The following is a 19152-nucleotide window of genomic DNA, read 5'->3' on the forward strand; positions in this document are numbered from 1 at the left end:
AAGCTAATACTACATAGCGTATACGTTATTACATAATAGTATATGTCGTTAAACATTAGTACGTACTAGTATATAACGTTACACGTTAGTACCTAATAGTATATAACGTTATACGTTATAAGGTAATACTATATAACGTTATATATCATAAGCGAATACTACATAACGTTATACGTCATAACGTAATAGTATATAACGTTATACGTCATAACGTAACTATATGTAAAGCTATACTTTATAAGGCAATACTAAATAACGTTATACGTCAGAAGGTAATACTACATTACGTTATGCTCCATTACGTAATAGTATATAACGTTATACGTTATTACGTAATAGTATATTACGTTATACGTTACTACGTACTAGTATATAACGTTATACGTTAGTACGTAATAGTATATAACGTTATACGTCATTACGTAATTATATGTAACGTTATACTTTATAAGGCAATACTAACTAACGTTATACGTCATAAAGTAATACTACATTACGTTATACGTCATTACGTAATAGTATATAACGTTATACGTTAGTACGTAATAGGATATAACGTTATACGTTAGTACGTAATAGTATATAACGTTATACGTTATAAGGTAATACTATATAACGTTATACATCATAAGCTAATACTACATAACGTTATACGTCATAACGTAATAGTATATAACGTAATACGTTATAAGGTGATACTACATAACGTTATACGTCATATGGTAATAATACATAACGTTATACTTCATTACGTAATTATATGTAACGTTATACTTTATAAGGCAATACTAAATAACGTTATACGACATAAGGTAATACTACATAACGTTATACGTCATTACATAATAGTATATAACGTTATACATTAGTACGTAATAGGATATAACGTTGCACGTCATACGGTAATACTATATAACGTTATACGTCACTACGTAATAGTATAAAACTTTATACGTCATTAGGTAATACTACATAACGTTATAGGTCATAAGGCAATTCTACATAACGTTAAACGTCATATGGTAATACTACATAACGTTAAACGTCATTACGTAATAGTATATAACGTTATACGTTAGTACGTAATAGGATATAACGTTGTACGTCATACGGTAATACTATTTAACGTTATACGTTATAAGGTAATATTATATAACGTTATACGTCTTACGCTAATACTACATAACGTTATACGTTAGTACGTAATAGTATATAACGTTATACGTTATGAGGTAACACTATATAACGTTATACGTCATAAGCTAATACTACATAACGTTATACGTCATAAGCTAATACTACATAGCGTATACGTTATTACGTAATAGTATACGTCGTTATACGTTAGTACGTACTAGTATATAACGTTATACGTTAGCACGTATTAGTATATAACGTTATACGTTATTACGTAATAGTATATAACGTTATACGTCAGTACGTAATAGTATATAACGATATACGTCATAACGTAATTGTATATAACGTTATACGTCATAATGTAATAGTATAAAACGTTATACGTTATTACGTAATAGTATATTACGTTATACGTTACTACGTACTAGTATATAACGTTATACGTCATTACATAATAGTATATAACGTTATACGTTAGTACGTAATAGGATATAACGTTGTACGTCATACGGTAATACTATATAACGTTATACGTCATTACGTAATTATATGTAACGTTATACTTTATAAGGCAATACTAAATAACGTTATACGTCATAAGGTAGTACTACATTACGTTAAACGTTATTACGTAATAGTATATAACGTTATACGTTAGTACGTATTAGTGTATAAGGTTAAACGTTAGTACGTAATAGCATATAATGTTTTACGTCATACTGTAATACTATATAACGTTATACGTCAGTACGTAATAGTATATAACGTTATACGTTAGTACGTAATAGGATATAACGTTGTACGTCATACGGTAATACTATTTAACGTTATACGTTGTAAGGTAATATTATATAACGTTATACGTCTTACGCTATTACTACATAACGTTATACGTTAGTACGTAATAGTATATTACGTTATACGTTAGTACGTACTAGTATATAACGTTATACGTTAGTACGTAATAGTATATAACGTTATACGTTATAAGGTAATACTACATAACGTTATACCTCATAAGGTAATACCACATAACGTTATACGACATTACGTAATAGTATATAACGTTATACGTTAGTACGTCATAGTATACAACGTTATTCGTTAGTACGTAATAGTATATAACGGTATACGTTATAAGGTAACACTATATAACATTATACGTCATAAGCTAATACTACATAGCGTTATACGTCATAAGCTAATACTACATAGCGTATACGTTATTACGAAATAGTATACGTCGTTATACGTTAGTACGTACTAGTATATAACGTTATACGTTAGCACGTATTAGTATATAACGTTATACGTTATTACGTAATAGTATATAACGTTATACGTCAGTACGAAATAGTATATAACGATATACGTCATAACGTAATTGTATGTAACGTTATACGTCATAATGTAATAGTATATAACGTTATACGTTATTACGTAGTAGTATATAACGTTATACGTTAGTATGTAATAGTATATAACGTTATACGCTATAAGGTAGTACTACATAACGTTATACGTCATATGGTAATAATACATAACGTTATACGTCATTACGTAATTGTATGTAACGTTATACTTTATAAGGCAATACTAAATAACGTCATACGTCATAAGGTAATACTACATTACGTTATGCTCCATTACGTAATAGTATATAACGTTATACGTTAGTATGTAATAGTATATAACGTTATACGCTATAAGGTAGTACTACATAACGTTATACGTCATATGGTAATAATACATAACGTTATACGTCATTACGTAATTATATGTAACGTTATACTTTATAAGGCAATATTAAATAACGTTATACGTCATAAGGTAATACTACATCACGTTATGCTCCATTACGTAATAGTATATAACGTTATACATTATTACGTAATAGTATATAACGTTATACGCTAGTACGTAATAGTATATAACGTTATACGTCATAATGTAATATTTTATAACGTTATACGTTATTACGTAATAGTATATAACGTTATACGTTTGTACGTAGTAGTATATAACGTTATACGTTAGTACGTAATAGTATATAACGTTATACGTTATAAGGTAATACTATATAACGTTATACATCATAAGCTAATACTACATAACGTTATACGTCATTACGTAATAGTATATAACGTTATACGTTATAAGGTAATACTACATAACGTTATACGTTATAACGAAATAGTATATAACGTTATACGTTATAAGGTAATACTACATAACGTTATACGTTATAACGAAATAGTATATATCGTTATACGTTAATACGTAATAGTATATAACGTTATACGTTATAAGGTAATACTATATAACGTTATACGTTATAAGGAAATACTACATAACGTTATACGTTATAACGAAATAGTATATAACGTTATACGATATAAGGTAATACTACATAACGTTATACGTTATAACGAAATAGTATATATCGTTATACGTTAATACGTAATAGTATATAACGTTATACGTTATAAGGTAATACTATATAACGTTATACATCATAAGCTAATACTACATAACTTTATACGTCATAACGTAATAGTATATAACGTTATACGATATAAGGTAATACTACATAACGTTATACGTCATAAGGTAATGCTACATGACGTTATACGACATAAGGTAATACTACATAACGTTATACCTCATAAGGTAATACCACATAACGTTATACGACATTACGTAATAGTATATAACGTTATACGTTAGTACGTCATAGTATATAACGTTATTCGTTAGTACGTAATAGTATATAACGTTATACGTCATAATGTAATATTTTATAACGTTATACGTTATTACGTAATAGTATATAACGTTATACGTTTGTACGTAGTAGTATATAACGTTATACGTTAGTACGTAATAGTATATAACGTTATACGTTATAAGGTAATACTATATAACGTTATACATCATAAGCTAATACTACATAACGTTATACGTCATAACGTAATAGTATATAACGTTATACGTTATAAGGTAATACTACATAACGTTATACGTTATAACGAAATAGTATATAACGTTATACGTTATAAGGTAATACTACATAACGTTATACGTTATAACGAAATAGTATATATCGTTATACGTTAATACGTAATAGTATATAACGTTATACGTTATAAGGTAGTACTACATAACGTTATACGTCATATGGTAATAATACATAACGTTATACGTCATATGGTAATAATACATAACGTTATACGTCATTACGTAATTGTATGTAATGTTATACTTTATAAGGCAATACTAAATAACGTCATACGTCATAAGGTAATACTACATTACGTTATGCTCCATTACGTAATAGTATATAACGTTCTACGTTATTACGTAATAGTATATTACGTTATACGTTACTACGTACTAGTATATAACGTTATACGTCATTACATAATAGTATATAACGTTATACGTTAGTACGTAATAGGAAATAACGTTGTACGTCATACGGTAATACTATATAACGTTATACGTCAGTACGTAATAGTATAAAACGTTATACGTCATTAGGTAATACTACATAACGTTATAGGTCATAAGGCAATACTAAATAACGTTATACGTCAGAAGGTAATACTACATTACGTTATGCTCCATTACGTAATAGTATATAACGTTATACGTTATTACGTAATAGTATATTACGTTATACGTTACTACGTACTAGTATATAACGTTATACGTTAGTACGTAATAGTATATAACGTTATACGTCATTACGTAATTATATGTAACGTTATACTTTATAAGGCAATACTAACTAACGTTATACGTCATAAAGTAATACTACATTACGTTATACGTCATTACGTAATAGTATATAACGTTATACGTTAGTACGTAATAGGATATAACGTTATACGTTAGTACGTAATAGTATATAACGTTATACGTTATAAGGTAATACTATATAACGTTATACATCATAAGCTAATACTACATAACGTTATACGTCATAACGTAATAGTATATAACGTAATACGTTATAAGGTGATACTACATAACGTTATACGTCATATGGTAATAATACATAACGTTATACTTCATTACGTAATTATATGTAACGTTATACTTTATACGGCAATACTAAATAACGTTATACGACATAAGGTAATACTACATAACGTTATACGTCATTACATAATAGTATATAACGTTATACATTAGTACGTAATAGGATATAACGTTGCACGTCATACGGTAATACTATATAACGTTATACGTCACTACGTAATAGTATAAAACTTTATACGTCATTAGGTAATACTACATAACGTTATAGGTCATAAGGCAATTCTACATAACGTTAAACGTCATATGGTAATACTACATAACGTTAAACGTCATTACGTAATAGTATATAACGTTATACGTTAGTACGTAATAGGATATAACGTTGTACGTCATACGGTAATACTATTTAACGTTATACGTTATAAGGTAATATTATATAACGTTATACGTCTTACGCTAATACTACATAACGTTATACGTTAGTACGTAATAGTATATAACGTTATACGTTATGAGGTAACACTATATAACGTTATACGTCATAAGCTAATACTACATAACGTTATACGTCATAAGCTAATACTACATAGCGTATACGTTATTACGTAATAGTATACGTCGTTATACGTTAGTACGTACTAGTATATAACGTTATACGTTAGCACGTATTAGTATATAACGTTATACGTTATTACGTAATAGTATATAACGTTATACGTCAGTACGTAATAGTATATAACGATATACGTCATAACGTAATTGTATATAACGTTATACGTCATAATGTAATAGTATATAACTTTATACGTTATTACGTAGTAGTATATAACGTTATACGTCAGTACGTAATAGTATATAACGATATACGTCATAACGTAATTGTATATAACGTTATACGTCATAATGTAATAGTATAAAACGTTATACGTTATTACGTAATAGTATATTACGTTATACGTTACTACGTACTAGTATATAACGTTATACGTCATTACATAATAGTATATAACGTTATACGTCAGTACGTAATAGTATATAACGATATACGTCATAATGTAATAGTATATAACGTTATACGTTAGTACGTATTAGTGTATAAGGTTAAACGTTAGTACGTAATAGCATATAATGTTTTACGTCATACTGTAATACTATATAACGTTATACGTCAGTACGTAATAGTATATAACGTTATACGTTAGTACGTAATAGGATATAACGTTGTACGCCATACGGTAATACTATTTAACGTTATACGTTGTAAGGTAATATTATATAACGTTATACGTCTTACGCTATTACTACATAACGTTATACGTTAGTACGTAATAGTATATTACGTTATACGTTAGTACGTACTAGTATATAACGTTATACGTTAGTACGTAATAGTATATAACGTTATACGTTATAAGGTAATACTATATAACGTTATACCTCATAAGGTAATACCACATAACGTTATACGACATTACGTAATAGTATATAACGTTATAGGTTAGTACGTCATAGTATACAACGTTATTCGTTAGTACGTAATAGTATATAACGGTATACGTTATAAGGTAACACTATATAACATTATACGTCATAAGCTAATACTACATAGCGTTATACGTCATAAGCTAATACTACATAGCGTATACGTTATTACGAAATAGTATACGTCGTTATACGTTAGTACGTACTAGTATATAACGTTATACGTTAGCACGTATTAGTATATAACGTTATACGTTATTACGTAATAGTATATAACGTTATACGTCAGTACGAAATAGTATATAACGATATACGTCATAACGTAATTGTATGTAACGTTATACGTCATAATGTAATAGTATATAACGTTATACGTTATTACGTAGTAGTATATAACGTTATACGTTAGTATGTAATAGTATATAACGTTATACGCTATAAGGTAGTACTACATAACGTTATACGTCATATGGTAATAATACATAACGTTATACGTCATTACGTAATTGTATGTAACGTTATACTTTATAAGGCAATACTAAATAACGTCATACGTCATAAGGTAATACTACATTACGTTATGCTCCATTACGTAATAGTATATAACGTTATACGTTAGTATGTAATAGTATATAACGTTATACGCTATAAGGTAGTACTACATAACGTTATACGTCATATGGTAATAATACATAACGTTATACGTCATTACGTAATTATATGTAACGTTATACTTTATAAGGCAATATTAAATAACGTTATACGTCATAAGGTAATACTACATCACGTTATGCTCCATTACGTAATAGTATATAACGTTATACATTATTACGTAATAGTATATAACGTTATACGCTAGTACGTAATAGTATATAACGTTATACGTCATAATGTAATATTTTATAACGTTATACGTTATTACGTAATAGTATATAACGTTATACGTTTGTACGTAGTAGTATATAACGTTATACGTTAGTACGTAATAGTATATAACGTTATACGTTATAAGGTAATACTATATAACGTTATACATCATAAGCTAATACTACATAACGTTATACGTCATAACGTAATAGTATATAACGTTATACGTTATAAGGTAATACTACATAACGTTATACGTTATAACGAAATAGTATATAACGTTATACGTTATAAGGTAATACTACATAACGTTATACGTTATAACGAAATAGTATATATCGTTATACGTTAATACGTAATAGTATATAACGTTATACGTTATAAGGTAATACTATATAACGTTATACGTTATAAGGAAATACTACATAACGTTATACGTTATAACGAAATAGTATATAACGTTATACGATATAAGGTAATACTACATAACGTTATACGTTATAACGAAATAGTATATATCGTTATACGTTAATACGTAATAGTATATAACGTTATACGTTATAAGGTAATACTATATAACGTTATACATCATAAGCTAATACTACATAACTTTATACGTCATAACGTAATAGTATATAACGTTATACGATATAAGGTAATACTACATAACGTTATACGTCATAAGGTAATGCTACATGACGTTATACGACATAAGGTAATACTACATAACGTTATACCTCATAAGGTAATACCACATAACGTTATACGACATTACGTAATAGTATATAACGTTATACGTTAGTACGTCATAGTATATAACGTTATTCGTTAGTACGTAATAGTATATAACGGTATACGTTATAAGGTAATACTATATAACATTATACGTCATAAGCTAATACTACATAACGTTATACGTCATAAGTTAATACTACATAGCGTATACGTTATTACGTAATAGTATACGTCGTTATACGTTAGTACGTACTAGTATATAACGTTATACGTTAGCACGTATTAGTATATAACGTTATACGTTATTACGTAATAGTATATAACGTTATACGTCAGTACGAAATAGTATATAACGATATACGTCATAACGTAATTGTATGTAACGTTATACGTCATAATGTAATAGTATATAACGTTATACGTTATTACGTAGTAGTATATAACGTTATACGTTAGTATGTAATAGTATATAACGTTATACGTTATAAGGTAGTACTACATAACGTTATACGTCATATGGTAATAATACATAACGTTATACGTCATATGGTAATAATACATAACGTTATACGTCATTACGTAATTGTATGTAATGTTATACTTTATAAGGCAATACTAAATAACGTCATACGTCATAAGGTAATACTACATTACGTTATGCTCCATTACGTAATAGTATATAACGTTCTACGTTATTACGTAATAGTATATTACGTTATACGTTACTACGTACTAGTATATAACGTTATACGTCATTACATAATAGTATATAACGTTATACGTTAGTACGTAATAGGAAATAACGTTGTACGTCATACGGTAATACTATATAACGTTATACGTCAGTACGTAATAGTATAAAACGTTATACGTCATTAGGTAATACTACATAACGTTATAGGTCATAAGGCAATTCTACATAACGTTAAACGTCATATGGTAATACTACATAACGTTATACGTTAGTATGTAATAGTATATAACGCTATACGTTATAAGGTAATACTAGATAACGTTATACGTCATATGGTAATAATACATAACGTTATACGTCATTACGTAATTATATTTACCGTTATACTTTATAAGGCAATACTAAATAACGTTATACGTCATAAGGTAGTACTACATTACGTTAAACGTCATTACGTAATAGTATATAACGTTATACGTTAGTACGTATTAGTGTATAAGGTTAAACGTTAGTACGTAATAGCATATAATGTTTTACGTCATACTGTAATACTATATAACGTTATACGTCAGTACGTAATATTATATAACGTTATACGTTAGTACGTAATAGGATATAACCTTGTACGTCATACGGTAATACTATTTAACGTTATACGTTATAAGGTAATATTATATAACGTTATACGTCTTACGCTAATACTACATAACGTTATACGTTAGTACGTAATAGTATATTACGTTATACGTTAGTACGTACTAGTATATAACGTTATACGTCATACGGTAATACTATTTAACGTTATACGTTATAAGGTAATACTACATAACGTTATACGTCATATGGTAATAATACATAACGTTATACGTCATTACGTAATTATATGTAACGTTATACTTTATAAGGCAATACTAAATAACGTTATACGTCATAAGGTAATACTACATTACGTTATGCTCCATTACGTAATAGTATATAACGTTATACGTTATTACGTAATAGTATATTACGTTATACGTTACTACGTACTAGTATATAACGTTATACGTCATTACATAATAGTATATAACGTTATACGTTAGTACGTAATAGTATATAACGTTATACGTTATAAGGTAATACTATATAACGTTATACATCATAAGGTAATACTACATAACGTTATACGACATTACGTAATAGTATATAACGTTATACGTCATAATGTAATAGTTTATAACGTTATACGTTATAAGGTAATACTATATAAAGTTATACGTCATAAGCTAATACTACATAACGTTATACGTCATAACGTAATAGTATATAACGTTATACGTTATAAGGTAATACTACATAACGTTATACGTCATAAGGTAATACTACATAACGTTATACGCCATTACGTAATAGTATATAACGTTATACGTTAGTACGTAATAGTATATTACGTTATACGTTTTTACGTAATAGTATATAACGTTATACGTCAGTACGAAATAGTATATAACGACATACGTCATAACGTAATAGTATATAACGTTATACGTCATAACGTAATAGTATATAACGTAATACGTTATTACGTAGTAGTATATAACGTTATACGTTATAAGGTAATACTATATAACGTTATACATCATAAGGTAATACTACATAACGTTATACGACATTACGTAATAGTATATAACGTTATACGTCATAATGTAATAGTTTATAACGTTATACGTTATAAGGTAATACTATATAAAGTTATACGTCATAAGCTAATACTACATAACGTTATACGTCATAACGTAATAGTATATAACGTTATACGTTATAAGGTAATACTACATAACGTTATACGTCATAAGTTAATACTACATAACGTTATACGCCATTACGTAATAGTATATAACGTTATACGTTAGTACGTAATAGTATATTACGTTATACGTTTTTACGTAATAGTATATAACGTCATACGTCAGTACGAAATAGTATATAACGACATACGTCATAACGTAATAGTATATAACGTTATACATCATAAGGTAATTCTACATAACGTTATACGTCATAAGTTAATACTACATAACGTTATACGCCATTACGTAATAGTATATAACGTTATACGTTAGTACGTAATAGTATATTACGTTATACGTTTTTACGTAATAGTATATAACGTTATACGTTAGTACGTAATAGTATATAACGTTATACGTTATTACGTAATACTATGTATATAACGTAATACGTCAGTACGTAATAGTATATAACGTTCTACGTTATAAGGTAATACTACATAACGTTATACGTCATATGGTAATAATACATAACGTTATACGTCATTACGTAGTTATATGTAACGTTATACTTTATAAGGCAATACTAAATAACGTTATACGTCATAAGGTAATACTACGTTACGTTATACGTCATTACGTAATAGTATATAACGTTATACGTTAGTACGTAATAGAATATAACGGTAATACTATTTAACGTTATACGTTATAAGGTAATATTATATAACGTTATACGTCTTAAGCTAATACTACATAACGTTATACGTTATACGTTAGTACGTACTAGTATATAACGTTATACGTTAGTACGTAATAGTATATAACGTTATACGTTATTACGTAATAGTATATAACGTTATACGCTAGTACGTAATAGTATATAACGTTATACGTTATAAGGTAATACTATATAACGTTATACATCATAAGCGAATACTACATAAAGTTATAAGACATTACGTAATAGTATATAACGTTATACTTTAGTACGTAATAGTATATAACGTTATACGTCATAAGGTAATACTATATAAAGTTATACATCATAAGCTAATACTACATAACGTTATACGTCATAACGTAATACTACATAACGTTATACGACATTACGTAATAGTATATAACGTTATACGTTAGTACGTAATAGTATATAACGTTATACGTTAGTTCGTAATAGTATATAACGGTATACGTTATAAGGTAATACTATATAACGTTATATGTCATAAGCTAATACTACATAGCGTTATACGTTATTACGTAATAGTATATTACGTTATACGTTAGTACGTAATAATATATATCGTTATACGTTATTACGTAATAGTATATAACGTTATACGTTAGAACGTAATAGTATATAACGTTATACGCTATTACGTAATAGTATATAACGTTATACGTTATAAGGTAATATTATATAACGTTATACATCATAAGCTAATACTAAATAACGTTATACGTTAGTACGTAATTGTATATAACGTTATACGTTATAAGGTAATACTATATAACGTTATACGTCTTAAGCTAATACTACATAACGTTATACGTTATTACGTAATAGTATATTACGTTATACGTTAGTACGTACTAGTATATAACGTTATACGTTAGTACGTATTAGTATATAACGTTATACGTCATAATGTAATAGTTTACAACATTATACGTTATTACGTAATAGTATATAACGTTATACGTTTGTACGTAATAGTGTATAACGTTATACGCTAGGAGGTAATAGGATATAACGTTGTACGTCATACGGTAATACTATTTAACGTTATACGTTATAAGGTAATACTACATAACGTTATACGTCATATGGTAATAATACATAACGTTATACGTCATTACGTAATTATATGTAACGTTATACTTTATAAGGCAATACTAAATAACGTTATACGTCATAAGGTAATACTACATTACGTTATGCTCCATTACGTAATAGTATATAACGTTATACGTTATTACGTAATAGTATATTACGTTATACGTTACTACGTACTAGTATATAACGTTATACGTCATTACATAATAGTATATAACGTTATACGTTAGTACGTAATAGGATATAACGTTGTACGTCATACGGTAATACTATATAACGTTATACGTCAGTACGTAATAGTATAAAACGTTATACGTCATTAGGTAATACTACATAACGTTATAGGTCATAAGGCAATTCTACATAACGTTAAACGTCATATGGTAATACTACATAACGTTATACGTTAGTATGTAATAGTATATAACGCTATACGTTATAAGGTAATACTAGATAACGTTATACGTCATATGGTAATAATACATAACGTTATACGTCATTACGTAATTATATGTAACGTTATACTTTATAAGGCAATACTAAATAACGTTATACGTCATAAGGTAATACTACATCACGTTATGCTCCATTACGTAATAGTATATAACGTTATACATTATTACGTAATAGTATATAACGTTATACGCTAGTACGTAATAGTATATAACGTTATACGTCATAATGTAATATTTTATAACGTTATACGTTATTACGTAATAGTATATAACGTTATACGTTTGTACGTAGTAGTATATAACGTTATACGTTAGTACGTAATAGTATATCTCGTTATACGTTATAAGGTAATACTATATAACGTTATACATCATAAGCTAATACTACATAACGTTATACGTCATAACGTAATAGTATATAACGTTATACATTATTACGTAATAGTATATAACGTTATACGCTAGTACGTAATAGTATATAACGTTATACGTCATAATGTAATATTTTATAACGTTATACGTTATTACGTAGTAGTATATAACGTTATACGCTATTACGTAATAGTATATAACGTTATACGTTATAAGGTAATATTATATAACGTTATACGTCTTACGCTAATACTACATAACGTTATACGCTATTACGTAATAGTATATAACGTTATACGTTATAAGGTAATACTATTTAACGTTATACGTCATAAGGTAATACTACATTACGTTATGCTCCATTACGTAATAGTATATAACGTTATACGTTATTACGTAATAGTATATTACGTTATACGTCATACGGTAATACTATTTAACGTTATACGTTATAAGGTAATATTATATAACGTTATACGTCTTACGCTAATACTACATAACGTTATACGTTAGTACGTAATAGTATATTACGTTATACGTTAGTACGTACTAGTATATAACGTTATACGTTAGTACGTAATATTATATAACGTTATACGTTATTACGTAATAGTATATAACGTCATACGCTAGTACGTAATACTATATAACGTTATACGTCATAACGTAATAGTATATAACGTTATACGTTATAAGGTAATACTACATAACGGTATACCTCATAAGGTAATACTACATAACGTTATACGACATTATGTAATAGTATATAACGTTATACGTCAGTACGTAATAGTATATAACGACATACGTCATAACGTGATAGTATATAACGTTATACGTCATAACGTAATAGTATATAACGTTATACGTTATTACGTAGTAGTATATAACGTTATACGCTATTACGTAATAGTATATAACGTTATACGTTATAAGGTAATATTATATAACGTTATACGTCTTACGCTAATACTACATAACGTTATACGCTATTACGTAATAGTATATAACGTTATACGTTATAAGGTAATACTATATAACGTTATACGTCATAAGGTAATACTACATAACGTTATACGCCATTACGTAATAGTATATAACGTTATACGTTATTACGTAATAGTATATAACGTCATACGCTAGTACGTAATACTATATAACGTTATACGTCATAACGTAATAGTATATAACGTTATACGTTATAAGGTAATACTACATAACGGTATACCTCATAAGGTAATACTACATAACGTTATACGACATTACGTAATAGTATATAACGTTATACGTCATAATGTAATAGTCTATAACGTTATACGTTATAAGGTAATACTATATAAAGTTATACGTCATAAGCTAATACTACATAACGTTATACGTCATAACGTAATAGTATATAACGTTATACGTTATAAGGTAATACTACATAACGTTATACGTCATAAGGTAATACTACATAACGTTATACGCCATTACGTAATAGTATATAACGTTATACGTTAGTACGTAATAGTATATTACGTTATACGTTTTTACGTAATAGTATATAACGTTATACGTCAGTACGAAATAGTATATAACGACATACGTCATAACGTAATAGTATATAACGTTATACGTCATAACGTAATAGTATATAACGTAATACGTTATTACGTAGTAGTATATAACGTTATACATTAGTACGTAATAGTATATAACGTTATACGCTATTACGTAATAGTATATAACGATATACGTTATAAGGTAATACTATATAACGTTATACATCATAAGGTAATTCTACATAACGTTATACGACATAACGTAAGAGTACATAACGTTATACGTCATAACGTAATAGTATAAATCGTTATACGTTATTACGTAATAGTATATGTCGTTAAACGTTAGTACGTACTAGTATATAACGTTATACGTTAGTACGTAATAGTATATAACGTTATACGTTATTACGTAATACTATATAACGTTATACGTCAGTACGTAATAGTATATAACGTTATACGTTATAAGGTATTACTATATAACGTTATACATCATAAGCGAATACTACATAGCGTTATACGTTATTACGTAATAGTATATAACTTTATACGTTAGTACGTAATGGTATATAACGTTATAAGCTATTACGTAATAGTATATGACGTTATACGTTATAGGGTAATACTATATAACGTTATACATCATAAGCTAATACTACATAACGTTATACGTCATTAGCTAATACTACATAGCGTATACGTTATTACGTAATAGTATATGTCTTTATACGTTAGTACGTACTAGTATATAACGTTATACCTTAGTACGTAATAGTATATAACGTTATACGTTATTACGTAATGGTATATAACGTAATACGTCAGTACGTAATAGTATATAACGTTCTACGTTATAAGGTAATACTACATAACGTTATACGTCATATGGTAATAATACATAACGTTATACGTCATTACGTAGTTATATGTAACGTTATACTTTATAAGGCAATACTAAATAACGTTATACGTCATAAGGTAATACTACGTTACGTTATACGTCATTACGTAATAGTATATAACGTTATACGTTAGTACGTAATAGTATATAACGGTAATACTATTTAACGTTATACGTTATAAGGTAATATTATATAACGTTATACGTCTTAAGCTAATACTACATAACGTTATACGTTATACGTTAGTACGTACTAGTATATAACGTTATACGTTAGTACGTAATAGTATATAACGTTATACGTTATTACGTAATAGTATATAACGTTATACGCTAGTACGTAATAGTATATAACGTTATACGTTATAAGGTAATACTATATAACGTTATACATCATAAGCGAATACTACATAACGTTATAAGACATTACGTAATAGTATATAACGTTATACTTTAGTACGTAATAGTATATAACGTTATACGTCATAAGGTAATACTATATAAAGTTATACATCATAAGCTAATACTACATAACGTTATACGTCATAACGTAATACTACATAACGTTATACGACATTACGTAATAGTATATAACGTTATACGTTAGTACGTAATAGTATATAACGTTATACGTTGGTTCGTAATAGTATATAACGGTATACGTTATAAGGTAATACTATATAACGTTATATGTCATAAGCTAATACTACATAGCGTTATACGTTATTACGTAATAGTATATTACGTTATACGTTAGTACGTAATAATATATATCGTTATACGTTATTACGTAATAGTATATAACGTTATACGTTAGAACGTAATAGTATATAACGTTATACGCTATTACGTAATAGTATATAACGTTATACGTTATAAGGTAATATTATATAACGTTATACATCATAAGCTAATACTAAATAACGTTATACGTTAGTACGTAATTGTATATAACGTTATACGTTATAAGGTAATACTATATAACGTTATACGTCTTAAGCTAATACTACATAACGTTATACGTTATTACGTAATAGTATATTACGTTATACGTTAGTACGTACTAGTATATAACGTTATACGTTAGTAGGTATTAGTATATAACGTTATACGTCATAATGTAATAGTTTACAACATTATACGTTATTACGTAATAGTATATAACGTTATACGTTTGTACGTAATAGTGTATAACGTTATACGCTAGTAGGTAATAGGATATAACGTTGTACGTCATACGGTAATACTATTTAACGTTATACGTTATCAGGTAATACTATATAACGTTATACGTCTTAAGCTAATACTACATAACGTTATACGTTATTACGTAATAGTATATTACGTTATACGTTAGCACGTACTAGTATATAACGTTACACGTTAGTACGTAATAGTATATAACGTTATACGTCATAATGTAATAGTTTATAACGTTATACGTCATAACGTAATAGTATATAAAGTTATACGCTTGGACGTAGTAGTGTATAACGTTATACGTTAGTACGTAATAGTATATAACGTTATACGTTATGAGGTAATAGTTTATAACGTTATACGTCATAACGTAATAGTATATAAAGTTATACGCTTGGACGTAGTAGTGTATAACGTTATACGTTAGTACGTAATAGTATATAACGTTATACGTTTCTACGTAATAGTGTATAACGTTATACTCTAGTACGTAATAGGATATAACGTTGTACGTCATACGGTAATACTATTTAACGTTATACGTTATCAGGTAATACTATATAACGTTATACGTCTTAAGCTAATACTACATAACGTTATACGTTATTACGTAATAGTATATTACGTTATACGTTAGCACGTACTAGTATATAACGTTATACGTTAGTACGTAATAGTATATAACGTTATACGTCATAATGTAATAGTTTATAACGTTATACGTCATAACGTAATAGTATATAAAGTTATACGCTTGGACGTAGTAGTGTATAACGTTATACGTTAGTACGTAATAGTATATAACGTTATACGTTATGAGGTAATACTACATAACGTGTTACGTCAGACTGTAATGCTATACAACGATATACGTAAGTACGTAATAGTATATTACGTTATACGTTAGTATGTAATAGTATATAACGTTATACGTTAGTACGTATTACTATATAACGTATACGTCATTCCGTAATAGTATATAACGTTATACGCTAGTACATAATAGTATATAACGTTATACGTCATAAAGTAATAGTTTATAACGTTATACGTTATTACGTAATAGTATATAACGTTATACGTTTGTACGTAGTAGTATATAACGTTATACGTTAGTACGTAATAGTATATAACGTTAAACGCTATTACGTAATAGTATATAACGTTATACGTTTCTACGTAATAGTGTATATCGTTATACGCTAGTACGTAATAGGATATAACGTTGTACGTCATACGGTTGTACTATTTAACGTTATACGTTATCAGGTAATACTATATAACGTTATACGTCTTCAGGTAATACTACATAACGTTATACGTCATAAGGTAATACTACATAACGTTATACAACATTACGTAATAGTATATAACGTTATACATTAGTACGTAATAGTATATAACGTTATACGTTAGTACGTAATAGTATATAACGTTAAACGCTATTACGTAATAGTATATAACGTTATACGTTATAAGGTAACACTACAAAACGTTATACGTCATAAGGTAATACTACACATCGTTATACGACGTTACGTAATACTATATAACGTTATACGTTAGTACGTAATAGTATATAACGGTATACGTTATAAGGTAACACTATATAACGTTTTACCTCATAAGCTAATACTACATAACGTTATACGTCATAAGCTAATGCTACATAGCGTATACGTTATTACGTAATAGTATATGTCGTTATACGTTAGTACGTACTAATATATAACGATATAAGTCATAACGTAATTGTATATAACGTTATACGTCATAATGTAATAGTATATAACGTTATACGTTATAACGTAGTAGTATATAACGTTATGCGTTAGTATGTAATAGTATATAACGTTATACGTCATAATGTAATAGTATATAACGTTATACGTTATAACGTAGTAGTATATAACGTTATGCGTTAGTACGTAATAGTATATAACGTTATACGTTATTACGTAATAGTATATTACGTTATACTTCATACGGTAATACTATTTAACGTTATACGTTATAAGGTAATATTATATAACGTTATACGTCTTACGCTAATACTACATAACGTTATACGTTAGTACGTAATAGTATATTACGTTATACGTTAGT

This window comes from Bombus pascuorum, unplaced genomic scaffold (genome assembly GCF_905332965.1).
Source record: "Bombus pascuorum unplaced genomic scaffold, iyBomPasc1.1, whole genome shotgun sequence".
Classification (NCBI taxonomy): Eukaryota; Metazoa; Arthropoda; class Insecta; order Hymenoptera; family Apidae; genus Bombus; species Bombus pascuorum.